The sequence below is a fragment of the Culex pipiens genome, chromosome 2, assembly GCF_016801865.2.
Source record: "Culex pipiens pallens isolate TS chromosome 2, TS_CPP_V2, whole genome shotgun sequence".
NCBI classification, from domain to species: Eukaryota; Metazoa; Arthropoda; class Insecta; order Diptera; family Culicidae; genus Culex; species Culex pipiens.
Genome location: NC_068938.1, coordinates 199196981 through 199222192, shown reverse-complemented (window position 1 = coordinate 199222192; position 25212 = coordinate 199196981). Strand labels below are relative to the sequence as shown.

General features: G+C 41.8%; 1 protein-coding gene across 3 annotated transcripts in view; it reads right to left on the bottom strand.

The window, feature by feature from the left end:
• LOC120431713 (orexin/Hypocretin receptor type 1-like) overlaps positions 1 to 24605 on the bottom strand; it is a 276085-nt gene extending 251480 nt beyond the window's left edge. For all 3 annotated transcript variants that reach the window (XM_052707482.1, XM_052707485.1, XM_052707483.1), the window contains exon 1: positions 24364 to 24605. The gene's annotated coding sequence lies outside the window, so the exon portion shown is untranslated. The remainder of the gene's footprint in view (positions 1 to 24363) is intronic.
• Positions 24606 to 25212: the final 607 nt, after the last annotated feature.

Here is a 25212-nt window from a genome sequence, read left to right as displayed (position 1 = left end):
CACTCGAACAGCGACACAAAAGAGACGGAAAATAACACGAAAAAACAGGACTGAGCGTCCACACAGGCACCGCACTACTGATGCCATTATTTAATTATAATGACCAATCACCCCATGCACTCGAACAGCGACACAAAAGAGACGGAAAATAACACGAAAAAACAGGACTGAGCGTCCACACAGGCACCGCACTACTGATGCCATTATTTAATTATAATGACCAATCACCCCATGCACTCGAACAGCGACACAAAAGAGACGGAAAATAACACGAAAAAACAGGACTGAGCGTCCACACAGGCACCGCACTACTGATGCCATTATTTAATTATAATGACCAATCACCCCATGCACTCGAACAGCGACACAAAAGAGACGGAAAATAACACGAAAAAACAGGACTGAGCGTCCACACAGGCACCGCACTACTGATGCCATTATTTAATTATAATGACCAATCACCCCATGCACTCGAACAGCGACACAAAAGAGACGGAAAATAACACGAAAAAACAGGACTGAGCGTCCACACAGGCACCGCACTACTGATGCCATTATTTAATTATAATGACCAATCACCCCATGCACTCGAACAGCGACACAAAAGAGACGGAAAATAACATGAAAAAACAGGACTGAGCGTCCACACAGGCACCGCACTACTGATGCCATTATTTAATTATAATGACCAATCACCCCATGCACTCGAACAGCGACACAAAAGAGACGGAAAATAACACGAAAAAACAGGACTGAGCGTCCACACAGGCACCGCACTACTGATGCCATTATTTAATTATAATGACCAATCACCCCATGCACTCGAACAGCGACACAAAAGAGACGGAAAATAACACGAAAAAACAGGACTGAGCGTCCACACAGGCACCGCACTACTGATGCCATTATTTAATTATAATGACCAATCACCCCATGCACTCGAACAGCGACACAAAAGAGACGGAAAATAACATGAAAAAACAGGACTGAGCGTCCACACAGGCACCGCACTACTGATGCCATTATTTAATTATAATGACCAATCACCCCATGCACTCGAACAGCGACACAAAAGAGACGGAAAATAACACGAAAAAACAGGACTGAGCGTCCACACAGGCACCGCACTACTGATGCCATTATTTAATTATAATGACCAATCACCCCATGCACTCGAACAGCGACACAAAAGAGACGGAAAATAACATGAAAAAACAGGACTGAGCGTCCACACAGGCACCGCACTACTGATGCCATTATTTAATTATAATGACCAATCACCCCATGCACTCGAACAGCGACACAAAAGAGACGGAAAATAACACGAAAAAACAGGACTGAGCGTCCACACAGGCACCGCACTACTGATGCCATTATTTAATTATAATGACCAATCACCCCATGCACTCGAACAGCGACACAAAAGAGACGGAAAATAACACGAAAAAACAGGACTGAGCGTCCACACAGGCACCGCACTACTGATGCCATTATTTAATTATAATGACCAATCACCCCATGCACTCGAACAGCGACACAAAAGAGACGGAAAATAACACGAAAAAACAGGACTGAGCGTCCACACAGGCACCGCACTACTGATGCCATTATTTAATTATAATGACCAATCACCCCATGCACTCGAACAGCGACACAAAAGAGACGGAAAATAACACGAAAAAACAGGACTGAGCGTCCACACAGGCACCGCACTACTGATGCCATTATTTAATTATAATGACCAATCACCCCATGCACTCGAACAGCGACACAAAAGAGACGGAAAATAACACGAAAAAACAGGACTGAGCGTCCACACAGGCACCGCACTACTGATGCCATTATTTAATTATAATGACCAATCACCCCATGCACTCGAACAGCGACACAAAAGAGACGGAAAATAACACGAAAAAACAGGACTGAGCGTCCACACAGGCACCGCACTACTGATGCCATTATTTAATTATAATGACCAATCACCCCATGCACTCGAACAGCGACACAAAAGAGACGGAAAATAACACGAAAAAACAGGACTGAGCGTCCACACAGGCACCGCACTACTGATGCCATTATTTAATTATAATGACCAATCACCCCATGCACTCGAACAGCGACACAAAAGAGACGGAAAATAACACGAAAAAACAGGACTGAGCGTCCACACAGGCACCGCACTACTGATGCCATTATTTAATTATAATGACCAATCACCCCATGCACTCGAACAGCGACACAAAAGAGACGGAAAATAACACGAAAAAACAGGACTGAGCGTCCACACAGGCACCGCACTACTGATGCCATTATTTAATTATAATGACCAATCACCCCATGCACTCGAACAGCGACACAAAAGAGACGGAAAATAACACGAAAAAACAGGACTGAGCGTCCACACAGGCACCGCACTACTGATGCCATTATTTAATTATAATGACCAATCACCCCATGCACTCGAACAGCGACACAAAAGAGACGGAAAATAACACGAAAAAACAGGACTGAGCGTCCACACAGGCACCGCACTACTGATGCCATTATTTAATTATAATGACCAATCACCCCATGCACTCGAACAGCGACACAAAAGAGACGGAAAATAACACGAAAAAACAGGACTGAGCGTCCACACAGGCACCGCACTACTGATGCCATTATTTAATTATAATGACCAATCACCCCATGCACTCGAACAGCGACACAAAAGAGACGGAAAATAACACGAAAAAACAGGACTGAGCGTCCACACAGGCACCGCACTACTGATGCCATTATTTAATTATAATGACCAATCACCCCATGCACTCGAACAGCGACACAAAAGAGACGGAAAATAACACGAAAAAACAGGACTGAGCGTCCACACAGGCACCGCACTACTGATGCCATTATTTAATTATAATGACCAATCACCCCATGCACTCGAACAGCGACACAAAAGAGACGGAAAATAACACGAAAAAACAGGACTGAGCGTCCACACAGGCACCGCACTACTGATGCCATTATTTAATTATAATGACCAATCACCCCATGCACTCGAACAGCGACACAAAAGAGACGGAAAATAACACGAAAAAACAGGACTGAGCGTCCACACAGGCACCGCACTACTGATGCCATTATTTAATTATAATGACCAATCACCCCATGCACTCGAACAGCGACACAAAAGAGACGGAAAATAACACGAAAAAACAGGACTGAGCGTCCACACAGGCACCGCACTACTGATGCCATTATTTAATTATAATGACCAATCACCCCATGCACTCGAACAGCGACACAAAAGAGACGGAAAATAACACGAAAAAACAGGACTGAGCGTCCACACAGGCACCGCACTACTGATGCCATTATTTAATTATAATGACCAATCACCCCATGCACTCGAACAGCGACACAAAAGAGACGGAAAATAACACGAAAAAACAGGACTGAGCGTCCACACAGGCACCGCACTACTGATGCCATTATTTAATTATAATGACCAATCACCCCATGCACTCGAACAGCGACACAAAAGAGACGGAAAATAACACGAAAAAACAGGACTGAGCGTCCACACAGGCACCGCACTACTGATGCCATTATTTAATTATAATGACCAATCACCCCATGCACTCGAACAGCGACACAAAAGAGACGGAAAATAACACGAAAAAACAGGACTGAGCGTCCACACAGGCACCGCACTACTGATGCCATTATTTAATTATAATGACCAATCACCCCATGCACTCGAACAGCGACACAAAAGAGACGGAAAATAACACGAAAAAACAGGACTGAGCGTCCACACAGGCACCGCACTACTGATGCCATTATTTAATTATAATGACCAATCACCCCATGCACTCGAACAGCGACACAAAAGAGACGGAAAATAACACGAAAAAACAGGACTGAGCGTCCACACAGGCACCGCACTACTGATGCCATTATTTAATTATAATGACCAATCACCCCATGCACTCGAACAGCGACACAAAAGAGACGGAAAATAACACGAAAAAACAGGACTGAGCGTCCACACAGGCACCGCACTACTGATGCCATTATTTAATTATAATGACCAATCACCCCATGCACTCGAACAGCGACACAAAAGAGACGGAAAATAACACGAAAAAACAGGACTGAGCGTCCACACAGGCACCGCACTACTGATGCCATTATTTAATTATAATGACCAATCACCCCATGCACTCGAACAGCGACACAAAAGAGACGGAAAATAACACGAAAAAACAGGACTGAGCGTCCACACAGGCACCGCACTACTGATGCCATTATTTAATTATAATGACCAATCACCCCATGCACTCGAACAGCGACACAAAAGAGACGGAAAATAACACGAAAAAACAGGACTGAGCGTCCACACAGGCACCGCACTACTGATGCCATTATTTAATTATAATGACCAATCACCCCATGCACTCGAACAGCGACACAAAAGAGACGGAAAATAACACGAAAAAACAGGACTGAGCGTCCACACAGGCACCGCACTACTGATGCCATTATTTAATTATAATGACCAATCACCCCATGCACTCGAACAGCGACACAAAAGAGACGGAAAATAACACGAAAAAACAGGACTGAGCGTCCACACAGGCACCGCACTACTGATGCCATTATTTAATTATAATGACCAATCACCCCATGCACTCGAACAGCGACACAAAAGAGACGGAAAATAACACGAAAAAACAGGACTGAGCGTCCACACAGGCACCGCACTACTGATGCCATTATTTAATTATAATGACCAATCACCCCATGCACTCGAACAGCGACACAAAAGAGACGGAAAATAACACGAAAAAACAGGACTGAGCGTCCACACAGGCACCGCACTACTGATGCCATTATTTAATTATAATGACCAATCACCCCATGCACTCGAACAGCGACACAAAAGAGACGGAAAATAACACGAAAAAACAGGACTGAGCGTCCACACAGGCACCGCACTACTGATGCCATTATTTAATTATAATGACCAATCACCCCATGCACTCGAACAGCGACACAAAAGAGACGGAAAATAACACGAAAAAACAGGACTGAGCGTCCACACAGGCACCGCACTACTGATGCCATTATTTAATTATAATGACCAATCACCCCATGCACTCGAACAGCGACACAAAAGAGACGGAAAATAACACGAAAAAACAGGACTGAGCGTCCACACAGGCACCGCACTACTGATGCCATTATTTAATTATAATGACCAATCACCCCATGCACTCGAACAGCGACACAAAAGAGACGGAAAATAACACGAAAAAACAGGACTGAGCGTCCACACAGGCACCGCACTACTGATGCCATTATTTAATTATAATGACCAATCACCCCATGCACTCGAACAGCGACACAAAAGAGACGGAAAATAACACGAAAAAACAGGACTGAGCGTCCACACAGGCACCGCACTACTGATGCCATTATTTAATTATAATGACCAATCACCCCATGCACTCGAACAGCGACACAAAAGAGACGGAAAATAACACGAAAAAACAGGACTGAGCGTCCACACAGGCACCGCACTACTGATGCCATTATTTAATTATAATGACCAATCACCCCATGCACTCGAACAGCGACACAAAAGAGACGGAAAATAACACGAAAAAACAGGACTGAGCGTCCACACAGGCACCGCACTACTGATGCCATTATTTAATTATAATGACCAATCACCCCATGCACTCGAACAGCGACACAAAAGAGACGGAAAATAACACGAAAAAACAGGACTGAGCGTCCACACAGGCACCGCACTACTGATGCCATTATTTAATTATAATGACCAATCACCCCATGCACTCGAACAGCGACACAAAAGAGACGGAAAATAACACGAAAAAACAGGACTGAGCGTCCACACAGGCACCGCACTACTGATGCCATTATTTAATTATAATGACCAATCACCCCATGCACTCGAACAGCGACACAAAAGAGACGGAAAATAACACGAAAAAACAGGACTGAGCGTCCACACAGGCACCGCACTACTGATGCCATTATTTAATTATAATGACCAATCACCCCATGCACTCGAACAGCGACACAAAAGAGACGGAAAATAACACGAAAAAACAGGACTGAGCGTCCACACAGGCACCGCACTACTGATGCCATTATTTAATTATAATGACCAATCACCCCATGCACTCGAACAGCGACACAAAAGAGACGGAAAATAACACGAAAAAACAGGACTGAGCGTCCACACAGGCACCGCACTACTGATGCCATTATTTAATTATAATGACCAATCACCCCATGCACTCGAACAGCGACACAAAAGAGACGGAAAATAACACGAAAAAACAGGACTGAGCGTCCACACAGGCACCGCACTACTGATGCCATTATTTAATTATAATGACCAATCACCCCATGCACTCGAACAGCGACACAAAAGAGACGGAAAATAACACGAAAAAACAGGACTGAGCGTCCACACAGGCACCGCACTACTGATGCCATTATTTAATTATAATGACCAATCACCCCATGCACTCGAACAGCGACACAAAAGAGACGGAAAATAACACGAAAAAACAGGACTGAGCGTCCACACAGGCACCGCACTACTGATGCCATTATTTAATTATAATGACCAATCACCCCATGCACTCGAACAGCGACACAAAAGAGACGGAAAATAACACGAAAAAACAGGACTGAGCGTCCACACAGGCACCGCACTACTGATGCCATTATTTAATTATAATGACCAATCACCCCATGCACTCGAACAGCGACACAAAAGAGACGGAAAATAACACGAAAAAACAGGACTGAGCGTCCACACAGGCACCGCACTACTGATGCCATTATTTAATTATAATGACCAATCACCCCATGCACTCGAACAGCGACACAAAAGAGACGGAAAATAACACGAAAAAACAGGACTGAGCGTCCACACAGGCACCGCACTACTGATGCCATTATTTAATTATAATGACCAATCACCCCATGCACTCGAACAGCGACACAAAAGAGACGGAAAATAACACGAAAAAACAGGACTGAGCGTCCACACAGGCACCGCACTACTGATGCCATTATTTAATTATAATGACCAATCACCCCATGCACTCGAACAGCGACACAAAAGAGACGGAAAATAACACGAAAAAACAGGACTGAGCGTCCACACAGGCACCGCACTACTGATGCCATTATTTAATTATAATGACCAATCACCCCATGCACTCGAACAGCGACACAAAAGAGACGGAAAATAACACGAAAAAACAGGACTGAGCGTCCACACAGGCACCGCACTACTGATGCCATTATTTAATTATAATGACCAATCACCCCATGCACTCGAACAGCGACACAAAAGAGACGGAAAATAACACGAAAAAACAGGACTGAGCGTCCACACAGGCACCGCACTACTGATGCCATTATTTAATTATAATGACCAATCACCCCATGCACTCGAACAGCGACACAAAAGAGACGGAAAATAACACGAAAAAACAGGACTGAGCGTCCACACAGGCACCGCACTACTGATGCCATTATTTAATTATAATGACCAATCACCCCATGCACTCGAACAGCGACACAAAAGAGACGGAAAATAACACGAAAAAACAGGACTGAGCGTCCACACAGGCACCGCACTACTGATGCCATTATTTAATTATAATGACCAATCACCCCATGCACTCGAACAGCGACACAAAAGAGACGGAAAATAACACGAAAAAACAGGACTGAGCGTCCACACAGGCACCGCACTACTGATGCCATTATTTAATTATAATGACCAATCACCCCATGCACTCGAACAGCGACACAAAAGAGACGGAAAATAACACGAAAAAACAGGACTGAGCGTCCACACAGGCACCGCACTACTGATGCCATTATTTAATTATAATGACCAATCACCCCATGCACTCGAACAGCGACACAAAAGAGACGGAAAATAACACGAAAAAACAGGACTGAGCGTCCACACAGGCACCGCACTACTGATGCCATTATTTAATTATAATGACCAATCACCCCATGCACTCGAACAGCGACACAAAAGAGACGGAAAATAACACGAAAAAACAGGACTGAGCGTCCACACAGGCACCGCACTACTGATGCCATTATTTAATTATAATGACCAATCACCCCATGCACTCGAACAGCGACACAAAAGAGACGGAAAATAACACGAAAAAACAGGACTGAGCGTCCACACAGGCACCGCACTACTGATGCCATTATTTAATTATAATGACCAATCACCCCATGCACTCGAACAGCGACACAAAAGAGACGGAAAATAACACGAAAAAACAGGACTGAGCGTCCACACAGGCACCGCACTACTGATGCCATTATTTAATTATAATGACCAATCACCCCATGCACTCGAACAGCGACACAAAAGAGACGGAAAATAACACGAAAAAACAGGACTGAGCGTCCACACAGGCACCGCACTACTGATGCCATTATTTAATTATAATGACCAATCACCCCATGCACTCGAACAGCGACACAAAAGAGACGGAAAATAACACGAAAAAACAGGACTGAGCGTCCACACAGGCACCGCACTACTGATGCCATTATTTAATTATAATGACCAATCACCCCATGCACTCGAACAGCGACACAAAAGAGACGGAAAATAACACGAAAAAACAGGACTGAGCGTCCACACAGGCACCGCACTACTGATGCCATTATTTAATTATAATGACCAATCACCCCATGCACTCGAACAGCGACACAAAAGAGACGGAAAATAACACGAAAAAACAGGACTGAGCGTCCACACAGGCACCGCACTACTGATGCCATTATTTAATTATAATGACCAATCACCCCATGCACTCGAACAGCGACACAAAAGAGACGGAAAATAACACGAAAAAACAGGACTGAGCGTCCACACAGGCACCGCACTACTGATGCCATTATTTAATTATAATGACCAATCACCCCATGCACTCGAACAGCGACACAAAAGAGACGGAAAATAACACGAAAAAACAGGACTGAGCGTCCACACAGGCACCGCACTACTGATGCCATTATTTAATTATAATGACCAATCACCCCATGCACTCGAACAGCGACACAAAAGAGACGGAAAATAACACGAAAAAACAGGACTGAGCGTCCACACAGGCACCGCACTACTGATGCCATTATTTAATTATAATGACCAATCACCCCATGCACTCGAACAGCGACACAAAAGAGACGGAAAATAACACGAAAAAACAGGACTGAGCGTCCACACAGGCACCGCACTACTGATGCCATTATTTAATTATAATGACCAATCACCCCATGCACTCGAACAGCGACACAAAAGAGACGGAAAATAACACGAAAAAACAGGACTGAGCGTCCACACAGGCACCGCACTACTGATGCCATTATTTAATTATAATGACCAATCACCCCATGCACTCGAACAGCGACACAAAAGAGACGGAAAATAACACGAAAAAACAGGACTGAGCGTCCACACAGGCACCGCACTACTGATGCCATTATTTAATTATAATGACCAATCACCCCATGCACTCGAACAGCGACACAAAAGAGACGGAAAATAACACGAAAAAACAGGACTGAGCGTCCACACAGGCACCGCACTACTGATGCCATTATTTAATTATAATGACCAATCACCCCATGCACTCGAACAGCGACACAAAAGAGACGGAAAATAACACGAAAAAACAGGACTGAGCGTCCACACAGGCACCGCACTACTGATGCCATTATTTAATTATAATGACCAATCACCCCATGCACTCGAACAGCGACACAAAAGAGACGGAAAATAACACGAAAAAACAGGACTGAGCGTCCACACAGGCACCGCACTACTGATGCCATTATTTAATTATAATGACCAATCACCCCATGCACTCGAACAGCGACACAAAAGAGACGGAAAATAACACGAAAAAACAGGACTGAGCGTCCACACAGGCACCGCACTACTGATGCCATTATTTAATTATAATGACCAATCACCCCATGCACTCGAACAGCGACACAAAAGAGACGGAAAATAACACGAAAAAACAGGACTGAGCGTCCACACAGGCACCGCACTACTGATGCCATTATTTAATTATAATGACCAATCACCCCATGCACTCGAACAGCGACACAAAAGAGACGGAAAATAACACGAAAAAACAGGACTGAGCGTCCACACAGGCACCGCACTACTGATGCCATTATTTAATTATAATGACCAATCACCCCATGCACTCGAACAGCGACACAAAAGAGACGGAAAATAACACGAAAAAACAGGACTGAGCGTCCACACAGGCACCGCACTACTGATGCCATTATTTAATTATAATGACCAATCACCCCATGCACTCGAACAGCGACACAAAAGAGACGGAAAATAACACGAAAAAACAGGACTGAGCGTCCACACAGGCACCGCACTACTGATGCCATTATTTAATTATAATGACCAATCACCCCATGCACTCGAACAGCGACACAAAAGAGACGGAAAATAACACGAAAAAACAGGACTGAGCGTCCACACAGGCACCGCACTACTGATGCCATTATTTAATTATAATGACCAATCACCCCATGCACTCGAACAGCGACACAAAAGAGACGGAAAATAACACGAAAAAACAGGACTGAGCGTCCACACAGGCACCGCACTACTGATGCCATTATTTAATTATAATGACCAATCACCCCATGCACTCGAACAGCGACACAAAAGAGACGGAAAATAACACGAAAAAACAGGACTGAGCGTCCACACAGGCACCGCACTACTGATGCCATTATTTAATTATAATGACCAATCACCCCATGCACTCGAACAGCGACACAAAAGAGACGGAAAATAACACGAAAAAACAGGACTGAGCGTCCACACAGGCACCGCACTACTGATGCCATTATTTAATTATAATGACCAATCACCCCATGCACTCGAACAGCGACACAAAAGAGACGGAAAATAACACGAAAAAACAGGACTGAGCGTCCACACAGGCACCGCACTACTGATGCCATTATTTAATTATAATGACCAATCACCCCATGCACTCGAACAGCGACACAAAAGAGACGGAAAATAACATGAAAAAACAGGACTGAGCGTCCACACAGGCACCGCACTACTGATGCCATTATTTAATTATAATGACCAATCACCCCATGCACTCGAACAGCGACACAAAAGAGACGGAAAATAACACGAAAAAACAGGACTGAGCGTCCACACAGGCACCGCACTACTGATGCCATTATTTAATTATAATGACCAATCACCCCATGCACTCGAACAGCGACACAAAAGAGACGGAAAATAACACGAAAAAAACAGGACTGAGCGTCCACACAGGCACCGCACTACTGATGCCATTATTTAATTATAATGACCAATCACCCCATGCACTCGAACAGCGACACAAAAGAGACGGAAAATAACATGAAAAAACAGGACTGAGCGTCCACACAGGCACCGCACTACTGATGCCATTATTTAATTATAATGACCAATCACCCCATGCACTCGAACAGCGACACAAAAGAGACGGAAAATAACACGAAAAAAACAGGACTGAGCGTCCACACAGGCACCGCACTACTGATGCCATTATTTAATTATAATGACCAATCACCCCATGCACTCGAACAGCGACACAAAAGAGACGGAAAATAACATGAAAAAACAGGACTGAGCGTCCACACAGGCACCGCACTACTGATGCCATTATTTAATTATAATGACCAATCACCCCATGCACTCGAACAGCGACACAAAAGAGACGGAAAATAACACGAAAAAACAGGACTGCGCGTCCACACAGGCACCGCACTACTGATGCCATTATTTAATTATAATGACCAATCACCCCATGCACTCGAACAGCGACACAAAAGAGACGGAAAATAACACGAAAAAACAGGACTGCGCGTCCACACAGGCACCGCACTACTGATGCCATTATTTAATTATAATGACCAATCACCCCATGCACTCGAACAGCGACACAAAAGAGACGGAAAATAACACGAAAAAACAGGACTGAGCGTCCACACAGGCACCGCACTACTGATGCCATTATTTAATTATAATGACCAATCACCCCATGCACTCGAACAGCGACACAAAAGAGACGGAAAATAACACGAAAAAAACAGGACCGAGCGTCCACACAGGCACCGCACTACTGATGCCATTATTTAATTATAATGACCAATCACCCCATGCACTCGAACAGCGACACAAAAGAGACGGAAAATAACATGAAAAAACAGGACTGAGCGTCCACACAGGCACCGCACTACTGATGCCATTATTTAATTATAATGACCAATCACCCCATGCACTCGAACAGCGACACAAAAGAGACGGAAAATAACACGAAAAAAACAGGACCGAGCGTCCACACAGGCACCGCACTACTGATGCCATTATTTAATTATAATGACCAATCACCCCATGCACTCGAACAGCGACACAAAAGAGACGGAAAATAACATGAAAAAACAGGACTGAGCGTCCACACAGGCACCGCACTACTGATGCCATTATTTAATTATAATGACCAATCACCCCATGCACTCGAACAGCGACACAAAAGAGACGGAAAATAACACGAAAAAACAGGACCGAGCGTCCACACAGGCACCGCACTACTGATGCCATTATTTAATTATAATGACCAATCACCCCATGCACTCGAACAGCGACACAAAAGAGACGGAAAATAACACGAAAAAACAGGACTGAGCGTCCACACAGGCACCGCACTACTGATGCCATTATTTAATTATAATGACCAATCACCCCATGCACTCGAACAGCGACACAAAAGAGACGGAAAATAACACGAAAAAACAGGACCGAGCGTCCACACAGGCACCGCACTACTGATGCCATTATTTAATTATAATGACCAATCACCCCATGCACTCGAACAGCGACACAAAAGAGACGGAAAATAACATGAAAAAACAGGACTGAGCGTCCACACAGGCACCGCACTACTGATGCCATTATTTAATTATAATGACCAATCACCCCATGCACTCGAACAGCGACACAAAAGAGACGGAAAATAACACAAAAAAACAGGACTGCGCGTCCACACAGGCACCGCACTACTGATGCCATTATTTAATTATAATGACCAATCACCCCATGCACTCGAACAGCGACACAAAAGAGACGGAAAATAACATGAAAAAACAGGACTGAGCGTCCACACAGGCACCGCACTACTGATGCCATTATTTAATTATAATGACCAATCACCCCATGCACTCGAACAGCGACACAAAAGAGACGGAAAATAACACGAAAAAAACAGGACTGAGCGTCCACACAGGCACCGCACTACTGATGCCATTATTTAATTATAATGACCAATCACCCCATGCACTCGAACAGCGACACAAAAGAGACGGAAAATAACACGAAAAAAACAGGACCGAGCGTCCACACAGGCACCGCACTACTGATGCCATTATTTAATTATAATGACCAATCACCCCATGCACTCGAACAGCGACACAAAAGAGACGGAAAATAACATGAAAAAACAGGACTGAGCGTCCACACAGGCACCGCACTACTGATGCCATTATTTAATTATAATGACCAATCACCCCATGCACTCGAACAGCGACACAAAAGAGACGGAAAATAACACAAAAAAACAGGACTGCGCGTCCACACAGGCACCGCACTACTGATGCCATTATTTAATTATAATGACCAATCACCCCATGCACTCGAACAGCGACACAAAAGAGACGGAAAATAACACGAAAAAACAGGACTGAGCGTCCACACAGGCACCGCACTACTGATGCCATTATTTAATTATAATGACCAATCACCCCATGCACTCGAACAGCGACACAAAAGAGACGGAAAATAACACAAAAAAACAGGACTGCGCGTCCACACAGGCACCGCACTACTGATGCCATTATTTAATTATAATGACCAATCACCCCATGCACTCGAACAGCGACACAAAAGAGACGGAAAATAACACGAAAAAACAGGACTGAGCGTCCACACAGGCACCGCACTACTGATGCCATTATTTAATTATAATGACCAATCACCCCATGCACTCGAACAGCGACACAAAAGAGACGGAAAATAACACGAAAAAAACAGGACTGAGCGTCCACACAGGCACCGCACTACTGATGCCATTATTTAATTATAATGACCAATCACCCCATGCACTCGAACAGCGACACAAAAGAGACGGAAAATAACACGAAAAAAACAGGACCGAGCGTCCACACAGGCACCGCACTACTGATGCCATTATTTAATTATAATGACCAATCACCCCATGCACTCGAACAGCGACACAAAAGAGACGGAAAATAACATGAAAAAACAGGACTGAGCGTCCACACAGGCACCGCACTACTGATGCCATTATTTAATTATAATGACCAATCACCCCATGCACTCGAACAGCGACACAAAAGAGACGGAAAATAACACGAAAAAACAGGACTGAGCGTCCACACAGGCACCGCACTACTGATGCCATTATTTAATTATAATGACCAATCACCCCATGCACTCGAACAGCGACACAAAAGAGACGGAAAATAACACGAAAAAACAGGACTGAGCGTCCACACAGGCACCGCACTACTGATGCCATTATTTAATTATAATGACCAATCACCCCATGCACTCGAACAGCGACACAAAAGAGACGGAAAATAACACGAAAAAAACAGGACCGAGCGTCCACACAGGCACCGCACTACTGATGCCATTATTTAATTATAATGACCAATCACCCCATGCACTCGAACAGCGACACAAAAGAGACGGAAAATAACACGAAAAAACAGGACCGAGCGTCCACACAGGCACCGCACTACTGATGCCATTATTTAATTATAATGACCAATCACCCCATGCACTCGAACAGCGACACAAAAGAGACGGAAAATAACACGAAAAAAACAGGAACGAGCGTCCACACAGGCACCGCACTACTGATGCCATTATTTAATTATAATGACCAATCACCCCATGCACTCGAACAGCGACACAAAAGAGACGGAAAATAACATGAAAAAACAGGACTGAGCGTCCACACAGGCACCGCACTACTGATGCCATTATTTAATTATAATGACCAATCACCCCATGCACTCGAACAGCGACACAAAAGAGACGGAAAATAACACAAAAAAACAGGACTGCGCGTCCACACAGGCACCGCACTACTGATGCCATTATTTAATTATAATGACCAATCACCCCATGCACTCGAACAGCGACACAAAAGAGACGGAAAATAACACGAAAAAACAGGACCGAGCGTTCACACAGGCACCGCACTACTGATGCCATTATTTAATTATAATGACCAATCACCCCATGCACTCGAACAGCGACACAAAAGAGACGGAAAATAACACGAAAAAAACAGGACCGAGCGTCCACACAGGCACCGCACTACTGATGCCATTATTTAATTATAATGACCAATCACCCCATGCACTCGAACAGCGACACAAAAGAGACGGAAAATAACATGAAAAAACAGGACTGAGCGTCCACACAGGCACCGCACTACTGATGCCATTATTTAATTATAATGACCAATCACCCCATGCACTCGAACAGCGACACAAAAGAGACGGAAAATAACACAAAAAAACAGGACTGCGCGTCCACACAGGCACCGCACTACTGATGCCATTATTTAATTATAATGACCAATCACCCCATGCACTCGAACAGCGACACAAAAGAGACGGAAAATAACACAAAAAAACAGGACTGCGCGTCCACACAGGCACCGCACTACTGATGCCATTATTTAATTATAATGACCAATCACCCCATGCACTCGAACAGCGACACAAAAGAGACGGAAAATAACACGAAAAAAACAGGACCGAGCGTCCACACAGGCACCGCACTACTGATGCCATTATTTAATTACAATGACCAATCACCCCATGCACTCGAACAGCGACACAAAAGAGACGGAAAATAACATGAAAAAACAGGACTGAGCGTCCACACAGGCACCGCACTACTGATGCCATTATTTAATTATAATGACCAATCACCCCATGCACTCGAACAGCGACACAAAAGAGACGGAAAATAACACAAAAAAACAGGACTGCGCGTCCACACAGGCACCGCACTACTGATGCCATTATTTAATTATAATGACCAATCACCCCATGCACTCGAACAGCGACACAAAAGAGACGGAAAATAACACGAAAAAACAGGACTGAGCGTCCACACAGGCACCGCACTACTGATGCCATTATTTAATTATAATGACCAATCACCCCATGCACTCGAACAGCGACACAAAAGAGACGGAAAATAACACAAAAAAACAGGACTGCGCGTCCACACAGGCACCGCACTACTGATGCCATTATTTAATTATAATGACCAATCACCCCATGCACTCGAACAGCGACACAAAAGAGACGGAAAATAACACGAAAAAACAGGACTGCGCGTCCACACAGGCACCGCACTACTGATGCCATTATTTAATTATAATGACCAATCACCCCATGCACTCGAACAGCGACACAAAAGAGACGGAAAATAACACGAAAAAACAGGACCGAGCGTTCACACAGGCACCGCACTACTGATGCCATTATTTAATTATAATGACCAATCACCCCATGCACTCGAACAGCGACACAAAAGAGACGGAAAATAACACGAAAAAAACAGGACCGAGCGTCCACACAGGCACCGCACTACTGATGCCATTATTTAATTATAATGACCAATCACCCCATGCACTCGAACAGCGACACAAAAGAGACGGAAAATAACATGAAAAAACAGGACCGAGCGTCCACACAGGCACCGCACTACTGATGCCATTATTTAATTATAATGACCAATCACCCCATGCACTCGAACAGCGACACAAAAGAGACGGAAAATAACATGAAAAAACAGGACTGAGCGTCCACACAGGCACCGCACTACTGATGCCATTATTTAATTATAATGACCAATCACCCCATGCACTCGAACAGCGACACAAAAGAGACGGAAAATAACACGAAAAAAACAGGACCGAGCGTCCACACAGGCACCGCACTACTCCATTCGCATGGACGAGCGAAGCGAGAGAAAAACTCAAACTAATAGAAAAAGTCAAACCAATGATGCCACATCAAATGACGGACCGTTTTCCCTCTTTGTTTTTGTGGTTGCGTTTTGTTTTCTTATAAATATAGAAACGAGAACCATTTCTAATAACTAGCATGACAATATTTGAGTCAATGTAGAATTGTTATTATAAACAACTCTTCAAATTTTATGCGAAGTATAAGGCTTTTTTATTATTATTTATAAATATTTTCAAGCGTAGAAACATCGATTGCAAAGTCAAAGTACCTCCATTTTTATCAACAGCTTCATCAAACCTCAAAATGAAACGTACTTCAAGAAGAAAGAAACACAATACCAACCGAACAATAACCGAGTAAAAATTATCTTCAATCACCCTTCACCGTTGACTGAACGTTTCATCTTGGGTGAGAGAGAGAACGCGATGAGTTAACCTCTCTACTTAGAATGACCGACTATTATCGTTCAAGCATGAGAACAGAAGAAAAAGCTACTCCTTTCACCCCGTTTGAAAGCTGTTGAATTTTTAAATTTAGTTCTACAGAGCACAAATGTGAAACAAGTTCCACAATTGTTCATGACCTTGGGGTTCATCCAAAAGTTACGTTACACAATTGATTTGATTGTTTTGCATGTAATTCGAAGAATCAAATATCATTTCAGCATTTTTTCAATTTTCAATAGTCACAAGGTCACAAACCCCCTCTGCATTACTAACTGCTACTAAGTATCACAGAAGGCAAAGAACTACAACATAATAGAACCCCAAGCAGACAGAAAGAGTGAACTTCACAACACTTCCGATGAAAGATGACCCTCATCGTTTATCCGCTCCTTTATGCTGCTACGGATTCTGAATGGAACAGTTGGGGATGGAATTGGACCAATGTAATCCATCCTTTAAAGGTACGGCTATGTTTCTATATCTGTATTAGTGTTAGCACGCATAGAAATTTGTTTTGTCTAATTTAGCTACGAAATTTAATTTTATGTTGTTTTTCTCTCCGTGCACTGTCAGAGCAGAGCATGTGTGACGTCATACCGTTTGTTTTGGTATGGTTTGAAATGGGATTTTTATAACTTTTCAAGTTCTTCGCCGATTTAGTCGATTCTGTACCGCGCCAACGCCCTGAAACCATTAGAAAAACTTCCCGGCCATCTGAACGACGAGCTCCAGAAAGAATCTCTGCGATAATGGTAAATATTGAGAATATTATAGATTAATTTGATAGGTACTAATTTATTTTATTCCAGCTGTGTTAACAATTCGCGAACAGGCCAGATCGGACAAGCTCGGAACCAGAATGGCAACCCGCCGGTCGAAGAAGAGGAACGTAGAGACGATTTGGCCTGCCGGAAAACGCTGGAGGCAGACGCCTTTGAGCTCCTGAAGCCGTTTGATCTGCCGTCTTTTGGGGACCGACAGCCGATTCAATCAAGCCATCGGCAGCAACAGCACGGTAAGGGGAACCACAGTCAGCATCAACTCCATCAGCAGCAGTCAATTCCGGGTCGGCTGGGGAATGTCCAACAGCAGCGGCATCATCAGCAGTGCGTCAAACCACCGTCGTTGCTGGGATCTCCGGTTATGGCCAACGATAAGCAGGAGAAGCAGCTTAAATCCCACCAAGTCTTCACGTCTATGCTCGGTACACCGCTGCCACATTTCAACTATGCTTCCCAGTAGCTACAATCCCCTTCCGCACCATCTGCAGCTGCCGATCATTCTATGGCTTGACGAGGACGACTTGCATCAGTTAGGACGAAACTGTAACCATGCACCTCTCTAGCAGCAGCAAAAGCAGCCATCACAATCAAAACACGGCATTCGGGATCAACTCTCTTTTGAAGGTCTCTACCCGTAACGATCTAGGGGGCTGGGTGAATGGCAAACTCCAGCTCGGACTTCTTGCCCTACTAGACCAACTCAATCAGCTCAATCAGCAGCGAGGTGATTCCAGATTCTGTGCCTCCGAGGAACTGGTGGAACATCAGGAAGCCCTGCTGGCGTAGCTGTCGTTTATAAGCGCTGTCCCTATTCAGACTGCAGTCCCGATTCGCCCAGTTGACGGTACTACCCCCATGGAATGGCGTGATAAATCGATTCTGCTCTAAGCTACAAGTGGTTTAGAGCTTTACATTCAGAAATTCTTTCTTTTCTGTTGCAATATTTGATTTTATGCAAAACATGATCATTAATTCACCTGTTGAAACGTAAAAAAAGTTTATTGGATCATAAATGTTAATTCAAAGTACATTTTCAATAAATTTTATATACCATCCTGTAGAAGCGAGAGCGGTATGACGTCATCACCTGAGGCATCGCGAATGTTGACACTTTTTTGCTTACTAATACTATACCGAGGCGTTTTCAGCCGGACCTGTTAAATATACGGACATTGGAATTGGACCACTTTTATCTCGAGCTCGCAGCAGTAGGGTGAATATACCCATTTTAAGCCTAATAAGCGGTCTTGTTTGAATGATGCTGGATAATCTGGAGTGTTCCTTGAAATTTATTAAAACCAAGTACACCAAGGAGTAGAGCAACTTTTTGAGAACGTTTCTGCTTATAATTAATAATAGTTATGCTATTTCTTTTACATGCATTTCAAAAAAATATTTCCAAAATGCATTCTAATCAGTCGTCCATTTTCATATTTTCAGTTTAGTTTTTTTTTTCTTCCAGCGCTCTTTTGGGTCTGCTTAGTGCTGCCAAAATTGATGAAATTTGAAGCGAACACTCACGAAAAGCAGCATTCCTGGCATCACTGGCTCATTCCAACAGGTGCTGGTGGTGGTGTTGGTGGTCACCCATTGTTCTTTATTTGCCTTCGCTTCTCGCTCGGTTTTCTTCAGCCTTCGATTGGAATAGGTAGTCAAAATTGAAAAGTCAAAAGACTTAACGCGTTTGTTTTTTTGGTGGCGCTTGCTAATTATTTACACGTTTTGGGATTATTTTTCAAGTGAGTTACTAACTAATGTGCAAAAGAACATGTTTTTTAGGTGTTAATCGCCGCGAAATGATTTTGGGTTGTTGATCGAAAACAAATCGATCAACAACCCAAAAGAACATGTTGCCGGCAGTTGAAAGCAATTTTAAATCTTAAGCGCTTTTAAATCGTTGGCGCAAGTGAAAAGATATTGATGGCGACTTTCGTTAAGCAGTTAAACTCTCATCTTGCGTGTGGATGAGTGTGCCATCAACATGATGAGAAATGGTCTCGAAAAATAGAAATTATGATCAAAAGTTCATTAAATTTGATCTTTTTGGCCAGTAAATGGCATAAATTTGCGTGCTTGCTTGAGGCGGTGCTGTTGATGGTAAGTTTATAGCCTAAATTGTATTTTTGGAGCTTTAATCGAGCATCAAACTCTTCATAGGAAGAAGATATGTTTGATTAGAAAGGGTATGTTTCCCCTAGTTTGCAGGAAAGTGAGAGCATTGTGGAAAGAAGCTTCGCGCTGCATATTGCTTCGATATGCATGACGGAGTACATTCTCCGATTGTAGGGGAAATTGTGCATTGGATTATGGGATGAAGAAATGCAGAAATATATACGAATCATATTTCAAAAGTGAGTGCTTTGAACGATTTTGAATTGATTCTGTTGAGAGAGAGAAGTGGGACGCAATAGATATGGTTCAACGAAATTGAAAAAAAATCAAGCAAAGAAAACGGTTTTGAAGCACAAGAGCAAAATAACTGTCATATATTCCAATGTTTTAGATCACATAGTATTATACCGACCAATAAAATTTCTACGCAGGCTCAACTCGAGGGGAAGCATGAAGTTTGGGATTCCACTAAACACGTGCACTTTGAATTTTTCAAAAATATTTAGTTAGGGCTGAATGGTTTTTCTCCAAAGTTTGTATGGAGAATTTATGCTGTTCGCTACTACCACATATTTCATGCATTTTTTTCTTGTATGCAACAGCGGCGAAACGTCTTTTTGTACAGAAATTTACATATTTTGTTGTTTTCATATTCAAGCCACAATGAATTTTTACCACCTGCTGGCATTGTTTGTTATTTAAAAAATATATTTTTCAAAAATGCTTATTTAACGCATTTAAGTTCATTGTGTTTAGAGTCGAAACGAATAAATCAAATGAGCGTAATATTGTATGTTTGGCCCATTTGAAATGTTAATCTCTATTTCATAATCTTCAAAAAAAATCGGAGGTATCACAAATGTTTCATTTTTCAACATTGAAAATTAGAAATTGTAGAAATGTTTGGATGAGACATCGAAAACTTCAAATTTCCTGTTTCTTTTTCTTTATGCCTGTAATCTGTAAATATTCCGCTAAATCAAACTTTCTGTGGCAATAACTTGGCAATGGGACACCTTTTAAAAAAAACTGAAAAGTAATTTTTGATTGCAAATTCAATTTTAAATACAAAAGCGAGGTTAAAAAAACTTTTTGCTGGTAATTTTGTGTTTTTCCATAAATCACTATTATTTCGAAAAATCTTAACTCAGCGGCAAAGTTTTTGACCATACTTCTCTATGACAACAATTTTTATTTAAAATCGGCAATTTTTTCCGTGTACCTTTTTCTGAATAGTCCTCATTAATCCCTACAAATTTGCTCAAAACACCAAATGGATCAGAAAAAAAAGTTACACATTTTTAAATATTTACGCACCATTTTTGTATGGACAGCTGCCAAAATTGTGTGGAGCCTTGTTTGGGTGAACCAATGACACGTATAGGCTTCGTTGGTCATAGTGGGGTCTGCCTCAAAGTTTAATCCAAATAAAAAAGCTAAATCAGCCAATTTAAAAAAAAATGCTGACATTCAAATTTTTGAAGATCATTTTTTCAATCAAAATTGAATTTGCAATCGAATGTACCTTACCATACAAATTTTATACTTTGGTTTAGAATGTGAGATAAGGAAAATAATCAATTTTTTAAACCATTGGTTAGACTTGATTTTAAGATTATTTTTTAAATCAACAAATTTTACAAATGTTGCATTTTTTATTTTAACATTGAAAATCGGACTAATTGTTTCCGTCAGAAAATACTTTGCTTTTTTTTAACATTTACTAGAGAGAAAATTTTAGTACATTTTATCAGTTTTATATTTTTTGCAGAGGTGCGTTTCTTCATAGAATTATTTGTAAGCTTAAAAACATTTTGAAAAATCGAAAATGTATACCTAAAAGTAGCTTTAATTTGAAAACAATCATTTGAAAATTGTGTCTAATAATTAATTTAAAAAACTCCTCTCCCGTTCAATGGCTTGCAGACCACATTTGGTCAATATTCTTGGCTTTTTAGGTAAGAAAACGCATTTAAAGCACATTGCAATTATTGCATCATAATAAAATTGATTGTTTTCACATTAAAAATCACATTGAAAATTGAAAAATGTGACATTTTGGTGTAGCTTCGCTAAGAATCGGTCAGGTCCGTTTTTGGCCAATGACCTCTCGAAAAATCATTTTTCTAATTTTTTTGTTGAAATTGCTCGAAAACTATCCAAATGTTTGAAAATATCTACATTAAACATTGTAGCATGTCGATTCCCTCGAACAAGAAACACTGTTGGATGGCTTTAAAAATCTCGAAATAAAATTGTGAAATCGTATAGAACTACTTCCCATTTTTATATGCAATAAGCGATATCAGTATTCTAAAAAAAATACGAATCATCGTAAAATTTCAGTATTTGACACACCGTTCTGAAAAGTAGAATTTATGAAACTGAAAACGTAATGGATGATAAAATTTAAAAATTAAAATTAAAATACTTAAATTTAAAAAAACATTTTTTAATTCAAAAACTTTCACTATTTACCTGGGTGATGAATAGAACGAATGCGTAACGTGATTTTCGAATGATCCCACTTTGTTTACATCTACAAAGTAGGAAGCTGTTCAAGCCCAAGCATGACTTTTTCATACTGGTAAATGAGCTGTTTTATAATCAGTTGTTTGTGTTTCATTTTGACTAGTTTTTGATATTTTTGGCTGGAAAATTGTGTGTTTTCAAGTTTGGAACGGTTAGCCTTTTCTTTTTTACGGATAACGAAGAACTGCGGCGAGTTTGTCATTCTGGGATGTCCCAGATAAATTACTCGGCTGATTTTGGAATCATACAGCTCTTCCTGGTCCAGCGAAAAAATATCGCTAATTCTAGCGAAGCTGATCCAACAAACTGAGAAGATTTGAACTTAACCAGTAGGTTTTCAAAGGGAATCAAATTTAGATTAAGACAGCTTCTGGATGGATACAACCGCATCTACTCCATAAGCAACTTCAATTCATGATTATAACAAAATTACGATCTCACCTTCAACTTTCTAAAGATTTCTTGAATTAAACTCCAGGTCCTCACTCTTAAAAAAACTTGTTTTTGATCGATAACAATACTCTCTACTTTTAGCGAACAGTAAATTGGTTCCACTTTGACAGTTCAAAATTGAGGCCGTTTTGCGAACCACTATTCAACACCCAGCTATTTACAGATGTGAAAATCTTTTTTCTCTACACTGAAAACATCAATTTACTTATATTGAAAATTGGAAATTCAAACATGTATTTTCAAAAATCATGTGAAAAAACAAACAGAGGAAATTCGAGTACATTAAAAAAATACCTCTTCAAAAATGTTAATGTTCAACAGCCATCTATTATACAGATTTCCTCCCCTAACCAAAAACCAACATCCCAACCGGAACCCTTTTGACCCACAAAAATCCCCCGACCACAGTTTAGCCAAACTCTACCCCTTCTTCGATGACCCCGGCTGGGCGTCGACCCATGACCGAAAAATCCAGTCCGCCCACCTCAAGCGCGAAGGACTTGTTCCGGAAAAAGCAACAGGCACCACAACAACAACCTGTGTCTCGTCCCAGCCAGCACCACCACCACCAACCCCGTCAGACTTTGGTTGACACGCTTGGGAAACCTTGAACATTTTCACCTCTTGACTCTCGGGGTAGGAAAACAAAGTCCTAGAAAGCTTACCGGGTTGAACAAAAAAAAACGGTGGGCTAATCTGGCCGTTTGCCACGTGTTCAAAACAAGAGCTTTTTCCGCACGGCAGAAAAGAATTTGAATTTAAGAGAGTTTCTCACATGGCATCAGGGAAATGCTGGTTGAATGAGATTTTCCACAGAATTAAATCAATTAACTTACCTGCGACGTAATCCAAGCGGAAAACTGGGAAAAGCGCACCTCTCGTTGTCTGACGTTAATTAAGTTTTTATTTGATTGTGAGTGCAATCTGCAGAAATGTTGCTTTCGGGAAATAACTTTATAACACATTCACTTTGTATTCTTTTACCGGTCTCGCAATTTATTTCCAATTAAATCAGACCACTTTTCGGCTTTTCAATTACATTTGCACACGCACACACACTGATTCACGAGGACTATAACATGCACAGGGTTGTTACGGAAAAGTCGAGAAAAAATCCGCGCCAGATCCGCGCCGACCCCAAAACCCAATCCGCGCGAAATCCGCGCCATATAAAAAAAAATCGCGACAAACATTGAAGAGAGTAACATAATGAATGAAATTTTAAACGAAAAAAAAAATTATACAGAAGGCATTTGGATCAGTACCGTTGATCAGTTGTGGATTCATATCCCACCTGTACCAAATGGAACCTTTTTTGCCATTTCTGAAACAATATTAGCATTTTTTGCAACACTTTAAATATCGTTTCTTTAAAAACATATTCAGGAAAAAAAATAAATTCGAAAAAAAAAATAAAACCATAAAATAAATCACCAAATTATAAAATCTAGGATTAAGTATTTGTTAATTCTCGCCAAAACTTTACTCTGTAAAATCGAAACACGAAATTTCTATTATTTTCTTCTCTAAATTTCTCTAAACTAAAATATGACTCCGAAAATGATCCGAACTTAGAAAATGGCAAAAAAAATAATTTATACATTTAATAATTTAATAATTCAATAATTTAATAATTTAATAATTTAATAATTTAATAATTTAATAATTTAATAATTTAATAATTT